Genomic DNA, 24225 nt, shown 5'->3' with positions numbered 1-24225 from the left:
TCTCTGAACCTCAGATTAACATCTGGGATAGCATCTTGCTTATTTCTGTATCGCTTCTTTCCAAATATCGATTTACAGCACTAGCTCTTTCAGAAGAAAACTTTCACTACTGACCTCTCAGTTCAGCAGCACCCACCAGGGTGAGGTTGTTTAAGGTTCAGCTAATGCTTCTTGTCGTCGCTTGGGTCGCTTGTGATCAGTCACATGAAGGAGGTTTTGCAGAAGCATACGTCCACTTGAACAGAAAATGAACACTGGCACTAGTACCCTTTGCTTCTGAAATGACAGGACTAGTTAGCAGAATATGGTAGAAGAACAGTGGAATAGATGAGGAAAGCTGCAGAAATCACCTTCCTAGAACATATTTTTTTGGACCTTATTTATTACAATAGGTACCATTCCTACTGACTGCCCGGGTTAATTCTGTCAAACTTAGAGTGGGGCTTATTGCCATATTAACCTTAAATGATACAGTCATCGCACCTTACCTTTGACCCTCATAACTAACTAACAAATAATTCTAGTAAAGAATCCACTCCAAGCTGACAAAACTACGTTTTTACAGTTCCAGATAATCAGCCATGTTACCATAATTACTTACTTCATGCAAACAGAGGCCTAAATTCACACAGCCCTCAAAATTTCAAAAAGCCAGGGAACAAAAAGTGCACCACAGGTGCCACTGTGCCCTCTTGTGTTCTCCTTTGGGCCGTCTCCTCTCTTGTCTTTTTCTTTTTTCCCCACCACACGCTACAGATCCAGCTCTAATAAGAGCCAGGTGTTCAAGCCCCCAGGCCACAAAATAGCTTTAATTATAATATTAATAGCATTCTGCTAAATCAGAAAAAACCCAAATAGGTCAGTATTTGTGGTTACATTTTTCAATGTCCTGGTGTTTGTTTTCTTTCCAATTTTATGTTTCTTACTGGCATTTATAATGCCTGAGAGACATTCCAGAGGCCAAAATACAGGCGATCTGATCTTTGCATGATACTCCTAACTTTCCACAAAAAGAAATACCAGGAGGAGATCAGATCTACATTATACCAGCCCCAGAGGTATACCCTTGAGTCTTGACCTCCTTTGATGAAAAGCAGAAGAGCTCAGCATTATCTATATTTATTGTTATTACCTTAATTGCTACTATTATTAAGCAGCCCATGAAATATATTAATATAAATAACATAAACACAGACATTTGAAACACAAATTCGAGCACAAAGAAAAGACACCTCCTATTTACCAAATATTAAACCAAATGTATTTCATACTTTCCATTAATAACTCTTGCAGATGCATGCTGTATGAGTCAGTATATAGTAAATGTTAGGATAAATGCGTACAGTATGGGAATGCCAGCCAGTCTCCTTGGTGGATACTTACTATTTAAAAGATTAAAAAAAAAAGGGGGGGACTCCGTTAAAAGGAGAACATTAAATTAATTTCATTTCTGCCAGTAAACACTCAGATCAAGTCAATTCAGTTTGAAAGTTGAAAAAATCAAGCTTTTGCCAGTTGAGCTGCTAGTGGAAGGAGCCTGTCCTGTGGTGGGGGGAGAGGGAGCCACAGGAGGGCAATTCTGTTTCGCAGTATCAAGGCTTCAAAACACATTTCTGTTCCGCACCGTGCAGAAAACAGAACTTTTTAAATACTTTCACAGAAGCAGAATCAGTTCATTCCCATGGGCATCACGCAGCTCTGCTGACCGTGCGCCCGCCAGCACAGCCCCCGTCCCCGTGGGGTGCCAGGCAGGAATCCCCCCTCACTGGCACCTTCCTCTGACATGAACAAACCACCCCCTTCGCTGAAACGACACTTGGCTCAACATCTGCTTGCCAAATCGTGCCCCTTCTGCTGCTTACACCCCTCTCAGCAACAGCAAACCCTGGGTACCCGAGCCCGGTCATTCGGTTGGTAAAACTCGATGCAGTGAGCTCAACTCATTCATTCCCAACCCTATTGACTCCTCACAACCAAGAGTAGTAAAACATGTTTTTGTCAGTAAACTACACTACAGTGACTCAGACACTGACACACAGGGCGCAGTTACCGTGTGCACAGTAACACGGTGCCATATTTAGAGTTTCTAACCATAACCACACTTGCAAAAACTGCATTAGATCAGCAGCCAGTTTCCCGGACTCCCACTCCTTGTTTCTGACTGCAGGAATTCAGATTATTTGTCTTGTACCAAATAAAGTTGCTTAGGCGATAAAACAGTACGAAGTAAAAACAGAGGGGCCTAACAATTAATGCTTTAATCTGTTCTGGCTCGAGTAGATAATGCTTATAGTGGAAAACAGCAGAGAGTAAAAAAAAAGAAGCAGCAAAATTGAAACCCAACAGGAAAATAAATCTTTTTCCTTGTTTTTTATTTTTCAAACTTTTAATATTATCCTTAGCAGCACATGTGTAACTTGCAGAAGTGTTGGCCGATCTTCATTAACTACATTTGTCCTCATTGAGGGTGCCTGTGAATATCAGCATAGACAAAGCAAGAAAACCCACTGAGGAAGATGTTTGGGTTGAGCAGTGTGTGACTACTGCTGCTCACTGCAGTTAGCCATCAGGGGGGAACATTTCAGTTGCCTTAGTTTAAGATTTTTTTCCATAGGAGCAGGTTTGGTGCAATGTAAAGGCACTCTCACTTTTTTTTTTTTTTTAAAATAACAAGCCAGGTATTGCTGGTGGGATGAAGAAAGTTGAGGGACTCACACAATCATTTAGGATGTTTTGGGATTAGAGAGGATCAGAAGCACATGCTTTCATTGCAAGAGAGACTGTTTAAAAGTGAGGCCAGCCGAGATCAAAGATACCTGTCCTGGGAAAAGAAAGGCAGATAAACATCAGGAGTTAAAGAAGGTGATGAGCACAGGAAGAGGGGATCCGGGAGGTATCAGATAACTCTGACCTAGGTCCCAAAACATCTACTGCCTGGTAAGGAAGAGGGGTCTTGTACAGGTGTATTTATTATTTTGTCTACACTTGTTTCTTTCCCATGCTATTTTAGAGAGAATTGTTTTAGTACCGTAGGCAACACCTGCACACAGATGCTCCCAGGGAATCACACAGGGAATGCCTGTGGTGCTGGGAATCTAAGAAAAAAGTGTGGACTTCAAGTCCAAAAGGTCACGGCTGGTCCTGTGGTTTTAGGGCAGCTGCACCACAGAGCTTCGCTGCCTCGAGTACGCTACTGAACACCAAGGGACGAAGCGGATGAGCCTTGGCACAGCAGCTGGGGGGACGTCCAGTGTCTGGGAGAGCTGCTTTGGGGAGTGGGAACTGAAGCCCTTCCCGTGTCCGCTCGCTCATCCACCTTTGTGGCCAGCTGGTACAGTACCAGCACATCCCTGTCACCATGGTACTAGGCGACTTGTGCATAGCAGAAATTAATTTAATCCACTCTGAAGGCAAAATTGGTTTGGAAAACTGTTCAGCATATTCTATTCTTTATTTTTAGTCATTCTTTTAATGCATATTACACCATTGGGTCAATGGTGGGGCTGGGGGTTGGGTTTTTGTTTATTTTTTACTTTTTTCATTTTAATAGAAAACAAAAGGCAACAGTAAAAATGGTCCTAAAAGGGAATCAGCTATTACCCTGTTCAGATTAGTCTAACTGTCGAGCTCTGAAGAGCTCTCTCCTATCAAAGCACTAATATGTGCTACTGACCTGGTTCCTTTTGATCCATTATCAGGGTGGGGGAACAGTCGTGTCCAGTTATCCAGGAGACAACTGAGACTAAAAAAAGAAAACAGAACTGTGAAATTAAGGCACTTAGCAATATTGCTATTTTACAGTGGACCCTGGGAAGTTCCTTAGGTGGGATCCCCCATGTTGGCACCCTCTTCTCCATGGCAAAAGACTCAGAATGGCTCTGGCTCCATTCGTTGCCTCTCTGGAGGCTGGCAGCTCCGGAAGAGGAGGCTGGCTGGCTCTGCTCTTGCTGTTTATTTTCTGGGAAGTCAGGCTTGGTCAAGTGGAATGAGTCTTTGTTCATTTTAAGAAAGTTTATATTTGACTTCGGTAGGGCTGGGGAGGAGGTGAATGATAGGAAGAGGAGGGAAGGATCAGAGATCTTGTGGAGCTGCCCCCACAACACCACAAGCAGCCCCATTACCAAGGCAGCAAGAAGATGAAGCAAAGCACCAAAATCAAACATTCCTGATACTTTTTTTTTCTTCAAAGGTCAGTGATGACTCCAAATCTAAATCCAGCTCTTACTCTGTAGCTAACCTTGTGGCCCATGAGAAAATGCAAACTAAATCCCCTATGTTTAAAACTTATCTTCTACACTTCAGAAAAACACTTCCTAACTTTGCAGTACAACCTGACTCATCCTGCATCAATAATGTTTATTTACTGTCCACAACGTGGGGGTCTCAAAGTCATCAGTCACTGCTGGACCAGCCTGGAGTCTCACACCAGATTTGCATAGTTACATGAAGCACTTCTAATCTTTTTGGGCTATATCCTACCAGCAGGATAAGAGAAACAGTTGATGCAAAGCAGTGCCTTTCCATCTTCTGCAGGACAGACACAACATTATTCCCTCCCCAGTAACTGTGCAGAGGGAGTGTAAGCAATCCTGCCTTGGCTGCATGCAGAGGAAGCAGTAAATGGAGATGCTCTGCGCAGACTTTGCATTCCCCCATGCGGTGTAAACCAAAACCAGTTCCTGCAATTCTGTGCAATAATATAGAAAGCTTGCTGGCTGCTTCTCCCATCTGTCTCCTGTGGGTATAGACTCCTGGCCTCTGAGGCAACCAAGAATGCCATCCTTCTAGTTTTATAATCACAGGGATTTATAAAACAGAGTGTTGTTGTTAGGTGCCTTGAAGTGAAAGGGGAAAATAAATAAATAAACTCCATGGGCGTTGCCACTGGAAAGAAAAAAAAAAAAAAGCCTGATCTCAATCAACCAACCACATTTACTACTCTGCATCCAGGCTTACTACATAAACCACCACTGTCATCCCATCATTCTTTTCAGTACTTCTTAGGGGCATCCATCTTCCTTAACACAGCGTCCCTGATTTCAAAAGCCAGATGCAAATTAATTCCGGGAATCCTATGGCGGGGAGACATTAAAACCCATTTAGAGGTTTCTGTGGAAGCCTCTCTCCATGCTTATTTCAGTCAACTCAGACTCACAGCGTAGCATGCTGGAGCCAGCCTGAAGGAGCAGGAGGTTATAGCTCTGCGGCAGACTGCAGGGGCACGCTGGGGTGGGCTTATGCAATAACCAAGGGGTTTGTTTCCTGTGGTAGGGTGTCAATGGTGTGTACGTGGGAGGAGGAGACTGGCAGAGTTCCGTTTTAGAGAATAAAAATAAATATTTCTTTCATTTTCTTTTTAACTCCTTCATTCTTATTTAGGGGATTAAATCTCATAGGTTTCATTTCCAGAGACCAGCTGCCTTCAAGATCTCCTCTACAGCTCTCCAAGGCTAGGAGAAATAAGGGTTATAAAAAAGGAGGGGGAGCTGTGCCACAGCATTCAGAAGAAATGTGTCTAACAGATCTCCCAGGGTCTGAAGAAAGAAGGAGGCTTCCTACAGGTTTTGGGGTTTAAATTACCCCTCTGGGTTAGGTGTTAAGTAGCATCTCTCCTTCCAACATGTAAACATTTGTATTGCTAAGTGTCTCACTTGTTCTGTTTTCTAATGGCTGTTTTAAGACATGCAAAAAGCTGAGAGGACGGGGACAGGGAACTGCCTCCTGACTCACCTGGCCCGCAGACGGCAGGGTCCGCGGGTCACACGTCAGCTGCACCGCGGTCGCCCGGTCGCACCCTTAGCCACTGGCATAGGGCATTACAGCACATTCTCTTTTCTCTAGCTCATAAAAATAATGCATTTTGTCAATAACCCCTCCTATTTTTATATTAATTTTGTGGCAATTTTTTTTTTCCGGGTATTGTCGAAACTTGCTTCAGACAATCCATGGGTAAAATAAACATTTCCTGAAGATACATTTCCTTCCTTTGTGCTTCAGAAGAGGAAGAACACCTTGTCCTAAGCGGATATGCTGAAAGGTTTGGGTTGTTTCAGAGAATTGACCATCATTTGGAGCTAAGCTCACACCTTAGTTTGTGACCTACCCCCTATTTTTAAGAGCAGAGAAGAGCGCTCAGTGCCATATCCCCACTGCAAGGACTGGAGCGGTCCATACCCAACATCTGCCTCCAACTCCCTGCGTGTGCAGCCTGCTCTGCCTGGATCCACACCCACACCTGCAACTGAAGTTAGTGAACATCTCCCACCTTCAGCAAAGGCCAAACCAAAAACTCAGCCCTGCTCACGCCCCTGGTCACTGGGATATGTTTGATCTAGCCACTGATGTTATGATTATACTGTTTTTTTTCCCTTTGAGAACTGCAGGCTGAAGCCAAAGTAGTCACCCAGCACTCATGGAAAATAACTGGTGATAAGAAGGTAAGAATACGTATTGCAGCCAACACCCTCCTCACACCGATAGCCAGGATTTTGGACAAAAACGGCAAAACTCCCCAGGTATTCAGGTGCTGGGAGGAACAAGGAACAGGGCCTTTTCCAGTCACCTGGGGCAGCCAGCCCCGCCACAGAGACACCACGGAAGAATTGGAAAAGGGCTAGCTATGTTCGGCGGGGCTGCTTGTCCCTACCAGCACTTCCACACCCCATGGTTTATATGATATCTCTGCATTGTGTGAGTTTGCAAAGTAAGATTGCAAAGCCAGTGCAACATGCTGGTGTTTTCAGCACATACCACAACAGAATAGCCATTTTTCACAGATGGCGATGGACAAGAGAGTATTATTTAGAACTTCTTGAGCGCTGGGATTCAGGCAGTTCATTTAGTATATTTTAAAGCTCTATTAAAGTTTCTTTTTGTCAAAGGACAAGACATGTTCTTGCCTACGATATAGACCTATGGCTTGCTTTTGGCAAGTCCACTTCAGCAGGCTACCCCTCAGTTTCCAAACCATACCAGGAAAACAAAGAGGGGTATCTATCTTGTTACACACCTGGGGCTAAATGCTTTTTGGCCATAACAGACATGAGCTACTATTAGATGAGCTACATTGTCTGCCTTACCGACAATGTCTATAAATGCTTGAGAAGACAGGCTCAAAAGCAGCATTTCAGGGAACAGAAACTAAATGCAAAGGAACAGAAACTAAATTCCTTGAAAGATCTATAAGAAAAAAATACAACAGACACATTAATTATTTAGCAAAACTCAGATGTCCATTAATGGCTACTTAGACAGCATTTTGGCAGGATATCCTATCTACTGTATCACTGTTGTATCCCTGGAACTGCACATTTTGCTTCGGTATGCTCATGAGCCATGCCTCTTGCTCCTGTCGATGGGGGTGAGGCTCTGCCGTTCCCCGGCTCATTACGAGCTGTCTCTATTACCATACCCGCTCCTAAAGCCAGCACCCAAAAAGCTTTCTATGGACTGCTGAACAGCAAAATGAAGTCATCAACCCTAGGGAGAAAGAAGCTGTGACAGATATTTCTTTTTTTCAGCTCTAAATCTGTGAAGCCTCATTTTACTAAAGTGTAGGATCAGATCCTCATCTCCATCAGCCAGCAATCTTCATAATGCGACTGAGATCAGAATCTGGCCAATGGAAACAGAAAGCTTGGAGAAGTCATATTCAGTGCTCTCGGGTGCCGCCTGCAGGTTTTGTAACGGCAGTTTACTAATAACTCTTCCAAAACAACATTGAACATAGTAATTTGTGGAATAAAAAGGGAAGTTATTACACTAAAATTCCTAGAGAAATCAAGGAGTGAGAATACGAGCTTTGTTTTGATTCCGTTTGAGTAAGCAGAACAGAAGCAGAGATGTGCTTATTGCTTTTTTAGTTGTTTTTTTTTTCACAATGAGTTTTTGTAATGGTTTAAATCCAAATGGTAAAATTTAATAAACAAGCCAGAGGGCCATAAACTTACACAGATCAACCTGGGAGGAAACATGCACAGGAATTTTCCCAGATGTTGCTCTCTCTAACAAAACATTGTGTTTTGATGAGGCCTCACAGATTTTAGCCACATAAACACCTTTGAGGATCCTCATTCCAGCCCCAAAACGTAGACCACATATGGAGTTTTACAAAGTTGCTGCTATTTTCAAGCTCTTTTTTTCCTTTTTTTTCCACTCACGTTGGTAATTCATGCTTCTGGACTGTAAAATTCCAGAGGCTCTGGCCTCAGTGTCCACAGACAACCTCATCAAAGGAGTGACAACAGAGCAAGACGGCAATGTGCCACCTAGAACCAAGGGCAAACCCCTGTTGGAGCTACCTGTCCATGGCAAACGGCTCTCCTGGAGGTCTGACATTATTTGTGCCTTCCTTAACCTCGTTGACTTTTTCATAAGGCCTTGAAATGGTTTCCCAAAAGGCTCTGCATTTGTTCTGGCAGCCATCCATATTTTGCTTCCTTGCAGTCCTCTGGGTCTGAGGCTGCCGCTGTCTCCCCTTCTGCTCCTGGTCCCACCACTTCCTCCCCACGTCCCGTGCTTGAAGTACAACTCAACTCATAATGACCCAGTTAAAAAAACACAGGTTATTTGTTTACGGAGCACATTACACACTCGAAGACACAGTCAAAAACAGCTTACAGGGGATGTGGGGGCCTCCTAGGTTAAGTAAGAGTCATTTCTGATGCACAGCTCTCTTGCACGGCCTGAGCCCTGCTGCAGGCGCGGGGTTTGCCCTGTGCCTGCCTGTGCCTAGGGCTGGAGGGACTGCATCCTGCACCCCGGCCGTGCCCCGGCACCCGCCCGCTGCGGGTGGAGGAGGGTGGTGAGCAGGGTGACCGAGTCCTCTGCAGAGGTCTACGGTTCATCTTCAGTTCTGAAGGAGGTGGTAAGTGGAGGGTAAAATAGCAGGGAGAAGGAGTTAAAACAATTCCAGCAATGGAAAAATTAACTTACTTTTTCTGACAGTCTCAGACCTGGTGTTGGATCCCAGCTGTACTGACCTGTGACATTGACAGCTATTAAAATTTAGCTTTTAAAAAGCTTTCTATTTTCTTCATAGAGGAAGAAGAAGGCTGCTTCCCCCGACTCTGGGAAATGCATACTCATTTCTATAAAGAATAGTAGACATTTTAAAAAAATATTTCCAAAATGCTTTTCATCTTTTTGACAACTTGATTCAGATTGAAAACACCGATTTGGTTTTACAATTAATAGAATGCTAAAGTAGAAAAGTTACTGGTTTACTGTTTTTTAAAAATTATTTATTTCTTGTATAAATATAGAAGAAAAAGGAAAAGAACAAAAGGAGGGAATGAGAGGAAAAGTCAACCAGAAATACAGACCTGATAAGTCTGTAAAAAGACTGTATTCATTTACAATGGTTTTCCCTCCAAAAAAGTGAAGCCTTTCACCACTGTGAGAATTTTTCATGGAAATTGTTGCATTGTCCACGCGACTATATTAACCTAAAAAAAAAAAAAGACCCTTCAAGAACACGTTTTAACCATCATCCATAAAGTATAGTCTTTTCTTCTTTTCAAAGCTTTCTTTCATATGTCAAGCCTCTACCAGAAGTTCAAGGCCCTTCTCATTGAAAGAGAAAGTGGGGAATGAGACAGAAGCGAGAGCGAGTGCCCGGGGGGGGGGACGGGAAAAGGAGGAGGCAGGAACAGCCCTGACACAGCAGAACTGGTAACAGCTCAGTGTCCTGTTGAAAATCTCCAGTGGGAGCTGCAGAAATCCATCAGTGTCCCGAATGACTGGTCACTTGAGGTTTATACAGCACCACACGAAACATCAATTGGAAGGGGAGCCAGCTGGCAGGATAGCGAATATTGCAGAGCTGCAGAGCCCAGCACTGCGAACGTGCACGAAGCCAACGCAGCACCATGCGCTTCACGTGTCCAAGGGGATGGCTGCATATAGGGCTTGCCATGTGGAGGGGGGGAAGGGGTAAGAGATGACCGTCTGGCTATTGTCAATTAGCTTTTAAATTTTAATAGGGGCCTGAGCGATATTTTTTTTCTGGTTTAGACTGAAGCCTCTCTCTCTCTGAGGCTGGCTGCTTCTTCCCCTAGAAAGCAGAACACAAGCCAAACCTTTCTAAAATATTACCACTCTTCTTATTAGGAGATTTTTCTTCTGAAAGAGGAAGAACTAGATCTAAAAGGCATGTAGGGAAAGCATCGTGATTGCTTTTTTCCTCTTACAGATAACCTGAAACCAGGGTGTTAACATCCATGTGAGAACATGTGGGAGCAAAGAGCAAGGATTAAACATCTATCTTTATGGAGTCTTTTTCCATCCAGAGGATCCCAGAGTCCTCTACACCACCAGTAACACTAATCTCACCGGAGAGCTGTGACAACATAGTGACTAAAGGGTAGCCAAGACACCAAGGAAACAAGGTCCAAGGGACCCAGCAATGTCAAAAATTTCACCAATCTCACAAAAAAAATACACAAGAAATTAGGAAGTAAAAAGTCCCATGCTGCTGCAACCCTGAACAATATGACGATAGCCAACAGAAATTAAGAATAAGGCAACTAATAGACATATCACCCACTTCTGAAATGCAAGCGTCAATTGAGTGGTGCCCAGAAAGCAGCCAGACAGCATTGCTATGTGACAGACTTCAGGAAATTAAGGGTGCCGTATCTATGTGAAACTAAAAGCGAAATTTTGAACAAGAAGTTGGTTAGAAACGGGAGCAGCAGAATAAATCCAGCAGCAACAAGAAGGAAGCCAAAACAATAGTGTGCTTTTCAACTTTTTAAAAAATCGGCATTTAGAGCAAAACTGGGAAGTATTGGCTTTCTTATGTACGCAACTTATTTACAATTGCTTCCACGCTATCATCTCACATAGATACAATAAAAACCCAATGAAGTGGAGTACGCAGTCAAGAATAGGCTCATTGGAGCCATTCTCACGCTCCGCTCGAATGGAGCATATATCTGTGGGCGAGCGCAGACCGTCTTGTGCTTGCTCCACCTGCACTCCAACCAGTTTCAAGCCCTGTTGCTGCATTAGCTGGCATGCTGTCACTCCTGAACTGTTAAGCCTATCCCTCAAAAAGACCTATTAGCACAGCTGCAGTGCCATGGTACAGACTATACAGCACCTGGACCATAGCTGGCCTGCATCAAAACCAACTCAGCCCACCAGCAGAGCCGACGTGGCTGTACCCATCCAGCTGGAGACACCTGTAGATTCAAAGGTGGCACCTTTTCAGGCTGCCCGTAAAGGACACATTGCTTTCCAAAGTGGTTTCTGCCCACAGCTCTGGCAGAATGGCGCATGGTCTGAGTCTCGCAGAAGTGCAGCCCCCAACCTTCTGCAGCCTTCAGCTACAGTCTCTCTCTGTGTGCCCAGACATGTTCCTTTAATGTCAGGGGCAAATCTCCCTTTTGCCTCAGCTTGTTATGGATTTGGTCAAGCCTGGTCTTGTTTCTTTTGAAGTCAGCAGGAAAAATCTATTGGGGGAAAGGATAAAATCTATTTCCCAGTCTCTAGCTTCTTTTAAATGCTAGATTAACCTAATGCAATGCAACCTGAAGTCCTCCACTCTGACCAGTCCCATTCCTTCAGCCACGTGGCTTTATTCTCTGGAGTTTGCATCCTGGAGTCCCAGCAGCAGCAGCAAAAACAGCTGCCAACATCCTGGGAATATCTGCCTTGGAATCTCAACTACTGTGTGAAGTTGCTGCTCTCCAGTTTGAGATTTGTGTTTGCAAAGAAAATCTGTCCAACAACAACATTGAGAGAGGAAAAAAAGGAGGAAGAAGGGCTTTATGTAACAGAATTAACAGAGCTGCTGCAATAGTAATGCGAAGTTAACAGGCAACTTTTCCTCCTCCTTCTCTGCCCCCACCCTAACCTCCTCCTCTAACAGCAGTTTCATTTGTTTTTGTTTCCAAGCTTCTTTTACTGGCCACTCACACAGCCCCGCTCCTTTTGTCTAATTTGGATCTTGAACTTCCATGCAACTGACTCTTGCTGTAACTGTAAATCTTTTTATGGCCCTTCTGTCTCTGAACTGTAAAAGCAATGCCACTGTAAGCTGCCTAAATGGGTCGTAAATCCACTTAGTGCACTGAATGAGGAAAAAAGTTTTTAGGGGAAAGAAGGAAAAAAAGGCAAACCAAGGTGGCTGGAGGGACACAGGGGAAGAAAAACCAAGAATGTATTTGCTAAATGGAACCAAAATAACAGGAGTCAAAGGGAAAATATGAACGGTGGGGAGGAAAAAAGGATGAAAGAACGCATCTCGGCGGTAAAAACAAACTGCTTCTGGAGGGCTGCTCAGTTTATTAACGCTCAGTGATTTATGGGAGGATGTTGGTTGCCCTCCACTCCTGTTGGCATCAGTAAGGCCTGGTAGCACCAGGAGAGTCTACGAGACTGCTAGCAGCCAACTGACTCTCTTTTTCCACTGGGTGGTCCAGGGACTGGTATCTGGGTCTAATTCTAGCTCTTGACTAAGTCTAGCTGCCTGACTCACAGGTTTAATCGTGGCTTTGTGCCTCAGTTTATTCATCTGTAAATAGGAGATAAAGATATTCCTCTTGTTTGCAAAATGTTTTGAGAGCTGCTTGAATGCCACCAGGGAAGCGGCGGAACTGATTCCTGTGGCAGTCAATAGCAACAGTTTAATTTGTTTCTGTAGTAGAGCTAGCCCAAAATGGGCAACTTTTGTCTGTGTAATTTATTGCATTTATCACCATGGTATCTGAGCTCTGAGAGTATTATCCAAATTCCACTGAATTCACTGAGTGTATTTCCACTGCTTTCAATAAGTTTTGGATTTGACCCCAAAGTCACAAAAAACCTGAGGAATATGTCAAAAGAATTTAAGTGGGTGTGAGCTGAAATTGAGGAGTTTGGAGACTGGAGTATGCAGAACAGTAGCTATTTAAAGACTGAGTTTGCTACTGAGTGTTCCCTTTTAATAAGGTTATATAAATACATTCCCGTCTCAATATATGTGGAAAAACAGGCAGTGAGGTGAGACTCTATTGCTTTATTTCTTATGGGAAATATTGTGCATAGCTAAACCACCTCTTCCCCTTTCCTCACCCACCACCCACAGTCCCTGGAAGCCTTCAGCAGCTGTGTACAGTGTGAAGAGGCACATCCGGGAGCCCTGTGAGAGTTAAAAAGTTCACAGCCCTGCCTTTATAATAAAGCCCCTGTTTTCGTTGCGTTCTCACTTTGCCTTAAAGATTTGATCTGAGTTTTGGCACTCAACATGTCAGAATGGGAGGGGAGACTGGTTTTGCCTTTTTATTATCATTATTATTTTATTGCTGTGCTCCCTTGCAAGGAAAAGAGCAGGGGAAAAAAAAATGAAAAAAGAGAAATATTCTTGCTTGGCTCTCTGCAAAGACCACACGAGTTTCTGTACAGCTCCCGTGAGCCAGGTGTGTCCCCTGCAGAAAGTCGCTGCCGGAGTGGGCACCAGTTGGCTTGCCAACTGTCATTCTCGGGAAAAAAAAGTCAGTGGCCAAAGGGGCCAGAGGGGCAAATCCCTCTCTTTTTTCACCAGTACCATATGTGCGGTGCACTGACCAATAGTTCAGGTCAGGAGATGCCGATGCTATAACTTAAAAGAATCCTATTAAAATGATGGAAATCTTTGACTATGAAAAGTGGGGTCTGCACCTGGATAGTAATTATGTTTCAAAGGAAATCCATCTGGTATTTTATTGCTTATTCTCTCCATGCACTTTGTGTACAAGAACGATATAAGGACTGGAATATTTCATATCGGGAGGCTTCCAAAAAGCTGTTTACACTCTGTCAGGTCAATAGGCTACACAGATTTTTGCAATATTATCTCGATTATGGGTAACAATTGGAATACACTTTTTAAAAAAAATCTTTCCTAAAAACACTGGCATGGATCCTTGGAGTGGGCAAACTCCCGCAAACTCCATTAAGTTTGTATACCCAGAAAGCAGCTGAGTCTTCAGTATCTGGAAAGTTTTATAACTGCAGCTGAAGTCAAGTGAAGTTTATTTTTGCCATCAACAGAGCTAGAGCCATCTGCCTGCACTGAGGGCTGAACCCTGTCTGCATGTATGTGCTGGAGAGCAGGACACAAATGTCATAGCGTGAGAACCAGCTCCGAGATGAAACTCTGTCCCTGTATTAATAACACAAGACTTGAGCTGGATTGGGCCTGTCTGTGTACAAACAACCACGCAAATAAAAAGAGGACATTTTAAAACAAAAACTATAAAGTCTATCAGAATTAGGTACCAGCCTTTAAAGACCTTGGGAACCCAACAACAGTCTTACAATAAAATCACATACAGCCAGAGAGACTTGATTACAAGGCAACTTCTCCTTCTTTGCCAATTCTAGTGATTTTATTAATTCTAGTGAATATATCACAGGCCTCAAAATGACTGATGCTTTCACTACAGCCTTAGCCTCAGCCATTAGGTGATTGTTATGAATCTCAATTTTCATTTTTTAAAGGTTTACCTGTCACTATTCAAAGAAATTGTATTAAAAATGAACTATGAAAACTTGAAAGTAATAAAGAGGGGAAAAAGTAAGGTAAACCCGATAGAAATTCAGAAGACAAATTAAAAAATATTATTATAGTAATTATTTCTTATCTATCTTGAATTTTTAGTGATCACATTTGATGGCTAGAGTAGACATTATTGCCTAGCTGACAGCAGCAAAGTTACCTTGAATGAAACCTGTGTAACAGAATTCAGCTATGATCTAGGTTTGCTTTAAATATGTGCAACCTCTAGTACAGAACTAGGAAACAGTCACAGATTTCATTTACTTTTAACTTCTGGTACTCCTTGCATATTGTGGGGTATATGAGTTTGCATTTATTAGCACATATAAATTTACCAGGAATGTTTGGTCGTGCTGTTAAAGCCCAGATCTAGAACAAAAGAATATGTCTGAAGCTGATTGTAATTTTTAAAAGCAAGCTTAGAAACTACGTATTTCTGTTGAAGTACTTCACAAGTAAACCAATTACACCCAAAAAGTTGAGAAAGCAGAAACAAGGCATATCCTGAAATATTCTTTTTAAAAACCTATTTCATTATTTCTAAGATTTGGAAAACCTGACTCATGATTTCTAAATACTTGGAATTGGAAATACTACTGTTAACTGCCCATCATTGTTTCACACAGTATCACCCAGATCCAAGGACAGATTTTTGTCTCCCTAATTAAATTTAAGAGAGTAGATTTATTGAAATAACTTGCAGAGTCATACTTTAGCAGCTTAGATTCAACAGTAGGTGTTGGCACTTGGTCTCCTACCCATGCCTTCTGCGCAAATATCACCACAGGCATTAAAAAGCTGAGCGTCCCAGGGTGCTGTGGTGTATTCTGGAAGGGTCAGGTATGAGATTTTGCTATGAACCATCCTGTGTGATCCTGGCTGACACTGATAAGCCCAGGCCCCCTTAGGAGAATTACATGCTGAGGATCTGGACCTTGACCTCTTCTGCTTGAACTCCCCAACTGTGAAAGGGAGCAGCAGCGTTAAGCCACAATCCACTGACAAATGTGTAATTAAGGGAGTGCAGAACATCACACCACCACACTGGGGAAGATGGTACGGACTCACCTTAGGACAGCTTGTGTGTATGAAGAGCAAAACGTGGTGCAGAGATACCGGCTGAGGAACTTGGACCAAAACAGGGTGGAGAAGCACTCCGTGGGCTCGTACGCTCGTGAGCTGACTCCACTGCAGATCATTTGGGTAAGTCACAGTTGGCTGTTGCAGCCCAGTGGGGAATAGCACTGCGGTAACATCATGCTGGAGAGAACAAAATTGCAAGAGATGTTGAAAATATTTTCATTTCTGAAATTTTTAAAAAGGTATTCAGAAGTGTTACAGTTCAGAACAGCCCTTTTTTAATTTCCCTAAGCAGGTGTGGAAAACAAGAGAGATGTGGATGGAAATTTGTGCCTAGCTCTGAACTGCTTTTTTATTTCTTTGCTTTGCTTTACTTGTCTTGCTAATGTTTAGGATCAGAACAACTTATTTTGGGGTCAGTCTCAACTTTCTTGTTCATGTCAGTTTATTTTGGATCAGATTCCTAAATTCACATATGCAAACTCAAACAACTATTTACATCCACATATAACCTACCCACGCTATTAAAGAGAAACAGCCTCCCCTCAGCTTGAGGAGAACCTGCTGTTGACAAACTCCTTCCCCTCTGAACCATAACCTTTGACTCATCCCGTGGGGGACAAGGGAGAAATGCAATCAGGTGCAGAATACCAATATATCCCTCTGGGGCGACAGACATCCATTTTCCAAGCAACCAGTAAAAGTTCCATATGGAATTTCATGTTTAATATGAAGCAACAGAAACAGGAAAACCCAATGGCGAACACATGCCGTGTGTTACTTCTGCCTGCAAGCTTGGGCCAGTGTCTAAGCCTTTCCAGGTGCTCTCTTTGCGCCGAGAGCAAGCTGTTGGGATGTTCAGCACACTTGGGATGCTCTTACACTTTATTATTATTATTTTAACTAACAAACTAGCTGCTTGGTCCATTTGAGAAGGGTATGGCTTTGAGACAGATGTGGAAATAATCTAAAAACATGAGGGCCAGGCAGTAGAACATTCCAAGATTGCATGAAACATTAAGCAAGAGAACAGAAAACCATTTCTTTTTCCATCTCGTATTCCACAGCAAACTTGGATTTCTCAAGCTAAGCTTCATAACCACATTATAACTGAAGATTAATTGTGTTTTCCTCCATTTTTTTTCTGCAGATCAAAAAGTTCAAATCTAGAGTCTCCCCATTCATTCCAAAAAGTTGCCTTCACAGCCTCTGGCATCAGCTCAGCAGCCAGGACGCCAGCATGTAATGCCAGAGACACTGCTGGACGACAGGGAACTGCTGCAGCCCATGGGCCTCTGGAAATGAAGATGAAATGGGGCTCAGTTGTGTGCAGCACATCGATAAGATTTTGGCCCCCATTTCAGCATGACCCAATAGGTTTAAATTGCTTCATTTCTCAGCCAGCCAAGAGCAAATGGGTGGTAGGTGTGATATGGCTGTTCACTGGAAATCACTCTTGATTGATTTAGCTTCTCCTCCTCAGCAGTGTATGGGCTCAGTGTATGGCTCAGGCACATAAATTACACAGAAAACACCTTTCTCTGTTGTGTATAGTGTATATATATGTTGTCATCCCATCAGAGGAGCAGCTTTTATGAAGTATTAGCTCTAAGCATATTCAGAATAGAAACGACCATCTTTAGCTGCTCAACAAAAACAAAGTCACATTTCAAAATAATAATTTTGAGTTAGAATAAAGTAGAACCAAGTAGCTTTGATTATTCTTTTAGTTAAACAAAGAAACAAACAGAAAATACTGCTGCTGGCTATAAAAACAAGTGAATTTCGAGGAGTTTTTTTGTTTGTTTTTTTGAAAACTAATAAGAGCTGTGAAATTCAAAAATGTTTTCAGTTCTCACTAACAAGATTTCAACAGTCTGAGGTTTGCTTTTTCTTTTTTGAAGGAAGACACAAAGATGCTTCATTTTCATTTTAACATGTTTACAGGAAAAAAGTCTACTAGCCCTGCTACATTGTTATCTCCGGGGGTAACAGTACCAGTAACAGGATATTGGAGAATTATTCATAACAATTGTTTGGGTGATTTATATACTTTCTTGTGATTGGAACAAGGACCTCATTTCAGGCTGTAACACCCTCAGTTCATACCCACAGGCGGATGCAGTATTGACAACAGTCACTTGAACCTAGACTGAAGACAACAGAGATTAAAATCAGAGAATGAAGCTTCAAGACAAGGGGTGTTTTTGTCTCGGGTTTGTGCAACACATGACAGCGGGGTCCTGACTCTAGACCGCATTCCCCAAGGGACGCAGCACTGACAATCGTACCGACACTCAACAGCGGAAACTGGTCAAGGACCAGGGTCCCCTCTCCAGGCTGGCTGGAGCGCACGGGAGAGCCAGGTTTTTGTTGGAAGAGGAAGGCTGTGAGAAGAAAAGGGAGGAGTGGATTTTGCAGGCCTACGCTTAATATTCATGAAGATTAGGTTTTAGATCAGCTACATTTGGACAAACACGTGAGGAGAGATTTTTAGATTCGTTATCCGAGTATCCCAGTTCTTAAGACTACCTAGCTCTAGTAGTCCACCTAGCTCTAAGTAACGTGTCTCAAAGTTATCTTCCATCCTTAATACTCAAAATTTCAAAACTACCCCGAGTGGGAAGTTTTCCTTTTCTTCTTACCCAAATCATCCTCCACTGAAGGCAATGTAGATACTTTTTTTTTTCCCCAGGGTCAGGATAGGTTTACAAGATTCAGATTTATTTTAGTATTTTAATGTTCCTTCAGTTCTGAAAGCTCCTGTGCTTGTCTGGTTGCTCTAAGGTAAATAGTGCGTAACTGCTGACTGCGGAAACCCTGGAGAAATTCACCATCACAATAAACATCTGATAATTAATAGTTACTAGCAAAATTCTACTGTTCATATTAGTTTTGTGAAAGAAGGGAGATTTATATATTTTATTTTATTTTTTTATATATGTATATACACTCTCTCTATATATATATATATATTACTTGTTCAATGCAATATGAAATCCTGCAGTATAAACACCATCCTTGCAAACCACTGCTAGAAATCCCCACCAGTCTTGCAGGTTCCCAATCAACGCCTCCCTAATTTTTGCAACCAAAGCTAGGCACTCAGCAAAGCATACCTGCCATAAATCTTGGCGCATTACCAGCTTTCAGTGAAAACTGGTAACATTACAGCTGGGGGATGATGAATGGGGATGTCACCAACTCCCTCTTCACACGCACATACCCCTTTCCCCTGTTGCAGGCATTTTTTATCAGCTTCAGTGACTCAGCCGTTAAACATCTCCCAGCCATCAAGCTGAATGACAGCAGGCCAGCGGCGGCGGTCTGCCTCGGTCAGCAGCGAGTGGTCAGCGGCTGATGTTTATGGGAGGGTGCAGGAGGAAGACGGGAGCTGAGCGTAATTAACGGGACAACTGAATGGGTTATACTTCTCTGATTTCAATTAACCTCTGAACTTTGCAGTGACAAGATATCATGGTTACCAACTAACTTCAGCAAAAACCAGATGTTATAACTGGTTAATCCGAGATCTCAAATAGCGTAGAGTTGGGATTTGCTGATAGTCTCTTTGCAGATCACTTAACGCTCACCAAAAGAAAAAGGAAAAACATTTTGGACTTCTTTAATACCCTTATTGTTTTGGAACTGGGGTATGGTTCCGTTCCCTTTTCAAACCAACTATAGAATTCATTAATGGGAGAAAAATTAAGTCAAAAGACCCAGAGAAATATATTAATGACATTAAGGACACGGGCATTCTAAGCTTGCAAAACAGATTAGTGTATACAGACAGATAAAATAAAAAAAACTTTGTTCAAGAAAGACTAAGATAAGCACAGAGCTGATATTCAGAGAATAAACCAATCTAGATACGTTAAGAATAGACTTTTCCACGATGTGCTAATGTATTTTAAAGCAAGCACTTTTCAGTTTAAAAATCAGCAGTTTTAGAGATTCAATACAAGATGTTCTTTTAAAATCCTATATGAACTACAAAAATGTCTAGCTCGCAATAAAGCTACAACATGAAAATTAAAATTCATTAAAAATGCAAATTTTTCAAATTAAAATATCTTTTGAATCCTTCTACCTTTACAATTCAGAAACTAGAGAGAGAAATCCTGGTTTTGTTGGCCTTTATTTCAATACAATTCTGTCACTTAAAATGTTGACCATCTCTGGTTAGTGGAAATAGATTTAATTCTACCATCATTTACAGGGCCGCAATGACTAAAGAGGATAAATTGTTACCACTTTCTGTATTGGCTTAAATGAATTTGTTCCTAATCCTTAAGCAGCTATAAATGAGAGCCGAATCTGAATTTACGATAGCAGACGGAACATTTTCATGTAGCTGCAGTTACAGCACCAGGTATGAGAGACCCTGAAGGGTGCTGAAGCAAGTCCAAGGGCTACGGTGCAAAAAAAGATTATAAATATCAGAAAATGTGACCAGACTCAAAACATTTTAAACAGCTGTTCTATGCTCTAAGCAATTTCAAGACAATTTGATGACAAAATCAGTGTTGTTCATACGGACAATAAACCTCTCTTTACAAATGCATCAATAAAAATATCGGTTTAAAAAGAAAAAAAATATGAAGAAAGATTTTAAATGAATTATAAAAAAATCTACTGACTGAAAAGTGTAGATATTTTCAATTACTTCTAGGACTTTGCTATGCAATTCTTCATAGTTTAAATAGTACAATTAGTCAAATCTTAAGCCTGTAAATTCTGTATTCAAAACAGTAAATAATTATATCTATTAGGTAATTCTTTGTAATGTAAATCTCACAATCTAGGCTGATATTATCAAGTATTTTTCTCATAATGGATATTTAAACCATCTGCAGTAAATAAGAGCCAAAAGTCAAAGCTTCTTTAAAGCACACCACCCCACTTTTCAATATTAAAGAAATTTCAGTTGGTACATTAAGAAATTCCTTTTAGACACTTGAAGATGCCCATGTTACAGCAGACTGCAGGAATGCCCTTCAATTTCTTACACGTTACTAGCCCTATCTAATAAAGCCTAATGTCCCAATGATAGAAGCATCTGGCTCTTCTCCCCTAATCAATAATATTCAGCAAAAGTCCCTTCTTCCAGCAGCAGCATAAATTATCAGATATATGCAAATAGACTTGCTAATGTTAATTGCCAGGGCTGATTGGTGATTAATTTTTTGATTATGATCAATCATTCTGCAGGAATCTTAATAAGACATTCAAGGCAATCTGCAAATTGATAATAATTAGGGATCCTAACCAGTAACGCATCCACAGCCAAGTATGAAACATCCCTGTGATTGAGCGTGTTTCCGTGAACAGAGTTCCCCCTTTTTGAAGAAGTGAAAAGGGAACGATGAAAGCCTCTGAAGCCGGAGGAGACCATGCCATCACGTCTCACAGGAAGTTCCTCTTTTGCCATTTTTATGGTAAGAAGAGTTATGACATCCTCTAACACAACTGGCTACCTTCCTTGTGTTCCTCACATGGTAGGAAATGAAACGGGGGTTTCATTTACATGACGATGCTTTGTAAACGTTACCCCAGTTCAAAGCCTTCCAGCCCTGGAAAATAAGCGATTCACAGGAGCACAGGATCCTGAAGAAACCAACCTCCGCTGAGCCACGGAATCCCTCAGAGCAGTCCTGCCAGACCTGCAGGGAACACAGTCAGCGGTGTGACACAAGAATTTTAGGCCATGCAAATTTTAAAAAGGCCAAACAGGAGGTTTGCAAGGTGTCTTTTTTTTTTTTTCTAGTGCAGACCAGGCACTAGAATTAAATTTCTAGCAATGAGTTGGAAGAGAAATACTTTCCCTGTGCGACACTTGTCTGTATACCTTAGGGTGAAAGTTCAGAAGTTGTTGTAAATATAGCAGCTCAAACTGTAACGTGATTTATAACATTTTCTTTAAAAATGAATTCTCTTGCACACATAACTATCCTTATACACTATTTTAAACCCAAACACCAGCTATTGCTGTGTACAAACCGGCAAGCACAACTGACTGGAAGAGGAGGTGTTGCTTACCCAAACAAGCCCTACAGGGAAAACTGCTGCTCCCCAAACACCGCTACCCACTTGCGTCGTGCAAGGGAGTTTATCAAGCCGCGTGCACCTTCTGGGCTTGGGCAGCTCTCTGCTTGCACATCCCGGCGTGGCATTTCATGCACATAGGATCATAGAGTCATAGATTGTCCTGAGTTGGAGGGGACCCACAAGGATCATCAAGCCCAGCTCCTGTCCCCGCACAGGACACCCCAAATTCACACCGTGTCTCTGAGGGCGTTCTCCAAGTGCTTCTTGAACAGCGTCAGGCTTGGTGCCGTGATGCCTCCCTGGGGAGCCTGTTCCAGGGCTAGGAATACTCAAGGACATAGGTCCTACTCAAGGACTTACTCAAGGACTAGGCCTTGCAGAGCAAGGCTTCGACTGTGCTCTATGTTCAAAATGGACAGACAGATCTCGACACCTGCTAAGAAGAGCTAAATGTCCTGTCATGTTCAACTAATATCCAAGCTTTGAAATTCCTATCTTTGTAGCCTAGTTCTGATTTGCACAAAATATTCTTTTTCACATGTCAAGAATGGCATAAAGGAGTGGGAATATAAATGAAAATAAGCCTCTGAGGTCTACAATTCTTCCAGTTCTTTCAGTGTTGCCAAATGTACCATTTTATGATGAGGTCCGAGGCATTTGCTCTTTTATTTGAAGAGCTTGCAGTTAGTACAGTGTAAGTCGCTCGGCTTTTGTTTTTATTAAAAGCACACAGTAGGATTAGCCCCCACTTTTATGTTAAATTTTCTGAAGAGAAATTAGGTTTCAGGTGAATGTTATTTTGCACAGGAAATATCTTCTTCCTGAATATGCCATCTTTTCAACAAGAAACTAAAATCATGATTTTTACAAAAAGTTCAGCTTTAAATACAAGCTTTTACAGTTTCAGTAAGAAAAAAACCCAAACCCTAACAGAGTGCGTGCTTGCTTGCTTTCCTCTTCAGTAAACAGGAAATGCTTTAAGGTGACACATGTATACATGAGGTTCTTAACTATAAAATACCTTTTAACAAGATATTTTTTCAAAGCTTAGCTCCATTGTTTTTTCAAATTTCATCATTTCTCAGCCAATTACAAGAATTTTAAACATCTATAGAGGGAATTCAGTGGCCACACCAAGCAGAGTGTCATAAGGAGTAAATGTGAGTACGTAACAAACACATTTACCTTAGACAAAACCAGCTTGATTCTTTTCTAGTTTTCCCAGATCAAGAACAGCTCATCTGTTGTCAGGGAAGCAAGTCTATTGTTAACCTGATGTCTTTGATAAACAAATTAGGTCCATACTTTTAAAGTTAACATTCCATTATTTTTTTTTAAATTCTGCATATTTTCTTAACCCAAATAAATTAAAAAATGTTTAAGTTATCTTTGCAGCTGAGATTCCTCGCTTCTGCCTTTATAAATCTCACTCAGGAAAACTGAAATGCTAACACGTTTCTTGGATTTGGTCTGTCATTCCTCTCCAGCTCCTCGCACTTTTACAATTCACAAGGTCATGAGTACAAAATGTGCTTGTTAACTTACCCAAGAATAAAGCTGTCAGATGGGCTGAGGCCTCCTTGTGTACCAGTTTAGTGAAATATGATTATCCAAGCTGTAAAATGGATAAACCTATTAAATTAATAAATCTGCTGCCCTGTAGCCTACCACTGATGTCATTGCCTTACCTACAAGGCACCCCTTCTTAAATTAATACTTGATAAAGGAATAAATCTTTTAAAGGCATACACTAAAGCTCTGCGTTGAAGAGTTATCTGTTGTGTTACAAACTGTAAGCATTTTTTACTGCCACGGATGTAAGTGAGAGAAAATGAATTCCAGAAAAAAAAGAAATCTTAGGAAAATATTATTACCCAGCTAACACTGTGGGCTGCTTATCTGTACACAACTAATCGCTTGTCTGTTTCTTTTTTTATTCTAGTGAGTGGATTTTAGCGCTTATGAAAGTGAAGGATAATTAGTAGGGTAGTGGATAAAGGGGAAGGGCACTGTCTTATCAAAGACAGATTGGGTCAGCTAGACATGGGCAAAAGAAATCATGATTCACTTCTTTTGGCTGCTTTGATTTATTACTCTAAAGGTCCAACAATGAAGTTTTACATCAGGGGAGAGAAAAGGAAAAAGAGTTTCAAAGGGTTCATCCTTCTTGACTTCTTAGAAAGCCTTTAGCATATTGTGCTTGCTAGCGTACAATATCGCTGTTCCTTATTATTATTAATAACCTATTACACAGACAGTCTCACAGAAACAAAAATGCACTCTACAAGGCACTGACCAAATATATGGCAAGACAAAAGTCTCTGCCTCTAAGATCTTCCACTCTAAGATCTAAAAATTAAAAAGTGGAAGGGAAACAAGCACAGACATACAAAAGGAGTTGCTTTAAGATCACATGGCAAACCACCAGCAAAAACATGAAACAAAAAACAGATTCCCTAGATCCACACCAGTACCCACAGACAAACTTATACTTCAATAACATTAAAAATGAGACAAAAATAAAATCCCAGCTCATCCAAAGGCATCCAACAATGTGCTCAAAACTCAAA

At 41.7% G+C, this 24225-nt stretch overlaps 1 long non-coding RNA gene across 1 annotated transcript in view; it reads right to left on the bottom strand.

Moving 5' to 3' along the window:
- LOC142064107 (uncharacterized) overlaps positions 1 to 24225 on the bottom strand; it is a 116442-nt gene that overhangs the window by 26581 nt on the left and 65636 nt on the right. Inside the window, exons 7-11 of the long non-coding RNA XR_012662992.1 lie at positions 15593 to 15784; positions 9324 to 9446; positions 8935 to 9089; positions 3674 to 3742; positions 115 to 276 (exon numbers count right to left, since the gene is read on the bottom strand). This is a non-coding gene — a long non-coding RNA (uncharacterized LOC142064107). The remainder of the gene's footprint in view (positions 1 to 114; positions 277 to 3673; positions 3743 to 8934; positions 9090 to 9323; positions 9447 to 15592; positions 15785 to 24225) is intronic.

Source organism: Phalacrocorax aristotelis, chromosome 13 (genome assembly GCF_949628215.1).
Source record: "Phalacrocorax aristotelis chromosome 13, bGulAri2.1, whole genome shotgun sequence".
Classification (NCBI taxonomy): domain Eukaryota; kingdom Metazoa; phylum Chordata; class Aves; order Suliformes; family Phalacrocoracidae; genus Phalacrocorax; species Phalacrocorax aristotelis.
The sequence above is the reverse complement of the archived record's forward strand: the minus strand, read 5'-3'. Positions and strand labels throughout refer to the sequence as shown.